This window comes from Ixodes scapularis, unplaced genomic scaffold, assembly GCF_016920785.2.
Source record: "Ixodes scapularis isolate PalLabHiFi unplaced genomic scaffold, ASM1692078v2 PGA_scaffold6__148_contigs__length_123643588, whole genome shotgun sequence".
Classification (NCBI taxonomy): Eukaryota; Metazoa; Arthropoda; class Arachnida; order Ixodida; family Ixodidae; genus Ixodes; species Ixodes scapularis.
The window spans coordinates 31,975,623-31,980,074 of NW_024609881.1; positions in this window are offsets into that span (position 1 = coordinate 31,975,623).

A 4,452-nucleotide genomic window follows, 5' to 3' on the forward strand; every position below is an offset into this window, starting at 1 on the left:
GGCACAATCACCAAAGTTGATAGAAGCAGCTGGGCGGCACCGATCGTGGTGGTCCCAAAAAAGGACAAGTCCGTTCGACTTTGTGGAGATTACAAGGTCACCGTGAACCGTTGCATTCAGCCGGAGACCTATCCACTACCAAGTGCGGAAGACTTGTTCGCGACGCTTGCTGGTGGCAAGTACTTCAGCAAGATAGACTTGACCAGTGCCTACCAACAGTTGGAACTAGAACCCAACTCGAAGGTTTACACTACCATCACCACACACAAGGGTCTTTACCGGTACAATCGCCTACCTTTCGGAATATCCACAGCGCCGTCGATTTTCCAACGGTCCATGGATCAGATCCTGCAAGGACTGGAGCACGTAGTTTGCTATCTTGACGACATCTTGGTCACGTCAAGTACTCTGGAGGATCATCTTCAATTGTTGGACCGAGTTCTGGCTCGACTGACAGCAAACGGAATTCGGGCCAATATTCGAAAATGCGAGTTCCTCAAGAGCAGCGTGGAATATCTCGGCTACAGAATCGACGCCCAAGGATTGCACCCAACCGAAAGTAAGGTGCAAGCCATCCAGAACGCGCCGTCGCCTTCCAACGTGATGGAACTGCGTTCATTTTTAGGCCTGTTAAACTATTACGGACGATTTTTGACGGGCCTTTCCACGATTTTGAAACCACTACACCAACTTCTAGAGAAGGACAGCCGCTGGAAGTGGACGTCAGAATGTGAAAAAGCCTTCAAAGAGGCAAAAGAGAGCTTGCTGCGAAGCAAGTGGCTCACACATTACGACCCTAGCAAGCCGCTTTGCCTCGCCTGCGATGCATCTCCGAGCGGAGTGGGAGCAGTTATATCTCACATCATGCCAAACGGTGACGAAGTGCCAATTGCTTGCGCCTCTAGGACGCTCTCACCGAGTGAGCGCAACTACGCACAGATCGAACGAGAAGCACTTGGTATTGTGTTCGGTGTGAAGAAGTTCCACGAGTACCTATACGGTCGGAAATTCACCCTTATTACAGATCATAAGCCTTTGACTGCGATCTTCAACACCCAAACAGCAATTCCAAGCTTAGCCGCTCTACGAATGCAACGTTGGGCACTTACTCTCCTATCATACAACTATGACATCATGTACCGGAAGTCCAAAGAACACGGCAATGCAGATGCACTGTCACGTTTGCCTTTAGACCTTGCTTCCAGTGACCCGGACGAAGACACGTCGGTACTTCAGGTCTCCAATGTGGAACTTCTCCCAGTCACAAGTCACCAAATCGCGGTGGAAACAAGGAGAGACCCGACCTTATCCAAAGTCCTGAACTTTACCCTAAATGGTTGGCCCACCTCCCTTCAAGATAAAAACCTGCGTACTTACTTCGAAAAACGGGAGCAGCTCTCTACGGACCAAGGCTGTCTTCTATGGGGAAGCCGAGTCGTCGTACCACCGAATCTTAGAAAACGACTACTACATGAGCTGCACGAGAATCACCCAGGCGTCAGTCGCATGAAGGCCAAGGCACGAAACTATCTCTGGTGGCCAATTTTGGACCAAGACATTGAAGATTTCATTAAGCAGTGCTACGCCTGTGCATCCATGCAGAACCAACCAGCTGCTGCACCTCTACACCCGTGGTCTTGGGCGAGAAATCCGTGGGAGAGGATACATATAGATTACGCCGAGCTCGACAAGCAGCACTACCTGGTAGTAATGGACAGCTTCTCCAAGTGGATCGAAGTCCTGCCCACAAAAACGACTACAGCAGCACGCACCATTGAATTGTTGCGGAACCTCTTCGCGTCATATGGAGTGCCCTCTGAAGTTGTCTCGGATAACGGACCGCAGTTCAGTTCTGCAGACTTCGGGAACTTCTTGCGAATGAACGGCGTGAAGCACATCCGTACACCCCCATACCATCCCGCTTCAAATGGCGCGGCTGAGCGAGCGGTGCAGACATTTAAGCGAGCATGGAAGAAAGACGCAGCTGCTGGAAACACACTCACAGAAACAGAGCACCAAAGGCTGGCCAGGTTTCTCCTGAACTATCGGAGCACTCCTCATACAATCACAGAGAGAACACCGGCTGAACTGTTCCTCAAGCGGCCGCTTCGTACTCGCCTGGATTTAATCAAGCCAAGTGTGGAGCGGACTGTGACCAAGCACCAACGCCAGCAACAGTTGGCACACGACAAGTCACGACGATCACTTCGTTATTTTGATGTAGGAGATAAGGTCCTCGTGCGAGACGTGAGAGGGAACCAACCCTCTTGGTCTCCTGGAGTTATTGTTTCCCGAAGAGGGCCACTATGGTATCTAGTGGAGGTACGGGAACGTACAGTCTCCGTTCACTTGGACCATCTTTTGCGACTGGATGCTCAGTTACCAAGTCGTGAAACAACCTGCCCACCACCATGGATGCTCTTAGGCCCGGCTGCCACTCCTAGAGTGTCGACGGACTCAGCTGGAGACTTGCAGAGTTCATCGGGAAGAGCCCCACCTACAGTGGTAAAGCCAGGCCCGGCAGGAGACGCAGCCACGCCTCCGACTGAACACTCAAACCGTTACCCTCAACGGATCCGGCGTCCCCCAGACAGACTTGGCGTGCCACCGAGCCTACCGGATGCTGGAGCTCCCGCTGGCACCTAAACGATTAAAGCGGGAGGAGTGTGGTAACTCGGACAAAGAGGCAGAAGACGAGATCTCGCGAAAAGACCGCGAGCGAGCTCGAGACAGAACACTGAGCGCGATTGACTGGACTGAGCCGACATGAAGCAAGCCCTAGGTTAGCCAGCGGCATACGTTTTTTTTATCGTGTAAATAAACCTCCAGTTACTACAGTGAGCAAACTGTTTAAACATTCAGGCGATAGCCTCCTTAACATCTCGTATTGAATCCTATCTGGCCCAGCCGCAGAGTCTTTTTTGACGCCGAGAGCCAGTTCAAGCTTACAGCGTGTAAATGGCTTGTTATAAGGAGCACCCTGACCACCAGACAAAGGAATAGTTTGTTTTTTTGCTACTGGTCGAAACTTCTTAAAAGATTCACTATAATTGGCCGAGTTAGACACTTCCTGGAAGTGTTTACCAAGAACATTTGCTTGTTCTTTAAGCGATGTTGCTGATGGAAAAAAAGGTATCCTGAAAGACCGATAGTCTCCCCTGATCTTCCTAAGATGATCCCACACTTCCTTTGAAGAAACAAAACTACTCAAAGAGGTTACATACTTTCTCCACGAACTGCCTTTAGCTTGTCTTCGTGTCCAGCGAGCTTTGGCTCTTCTTTTCTTGAATTCAAGTAGATTCCTTTGAGTGGGATAACATCTGAAGATGCGCCATGCCTTGTTTTGCAACTTGCGTGTTGTGGAGCAGTCCTTGTTCCACCATGGCTTGCACCTCTTGGGGAGTCGTCCAGAGGTCTGGGGGATACTGTGTGATGCGGCATTTATAATCGCTTCAGTAACGTACAGCGTGGCATCTTCAGGGCTCATATTTACGAGAACAGATGAATCAATAAAAGCCTCCACACGAAAAAGAGACCAATCAGCCTTTTCCAATTTCCACCTTGGAAGTCGTGTCGGAATGGAAGGAATTGGCATCGTGCTTTCTAAAACAATAGGAAAATGATCGCTCCAAAAAGGGTTATTTAAAACAGTCCATGAAAAGCATATAAGTAAAAGTGGTGATGCAATAGAAAGGTTAATAGATGTAAATGATTGATGTGCTGCACTAAAAAATGTAGGTTCCCTCCCATTAAAAGGACACAACCCAGATGATAATAAAAACCGCTCTACGACACGTCCACGTGAATCCTGGCGAGCACTACTCCACGAAGGGTGGTGGGCATTAAAATCGCCTAAAATCAAAAAAGGTTGAGGTAGTTGTTTTACAAGTGACTCAAGTTCACTGATATGCAGAGGAGAGTTAGGTGGCAAATAGAGAGAAACAACAGTGATCAAGCGGTCAACAAGAAGGCGTACCGCTACAGCCTCCAAGGGCGTAGAAAGGGGTACCTCCGAGCAAGCAATACCACTCTGCACCACCAGTGCCACTCCTCCCGACGTATTTGGGGAGAGTCTATCTTTCCTAAAAACTTGGTGCCGACGTAAAATCTGTGTATGAGTGTCATTTAAATGTGTTTCTTGCAGGCTGAGGGCGATTGGTCTCAACTCGTCCATAAAATAATTTACATCTATATTTCTGATAAGGACGGCAGTTCCACTGCATAAAATGGAAATTGGTCATTGTTTAAAAAAGGAGATTAAAATATGAATAAAGAAGAAACACTGGGAGAATAAACGTTCTAAAGCTGCCGCATGTGGCAAAAATTAATTTGCAATGTCACGTTGGGGGGATTACCGGTTTTTTGCTTTTCTGCTTACTCTTAATAGTCTGCCACTCCATATCGCCTTGGTCAGACGTATGAGTGGAGACTTCTCTACACTCATCCATGGCC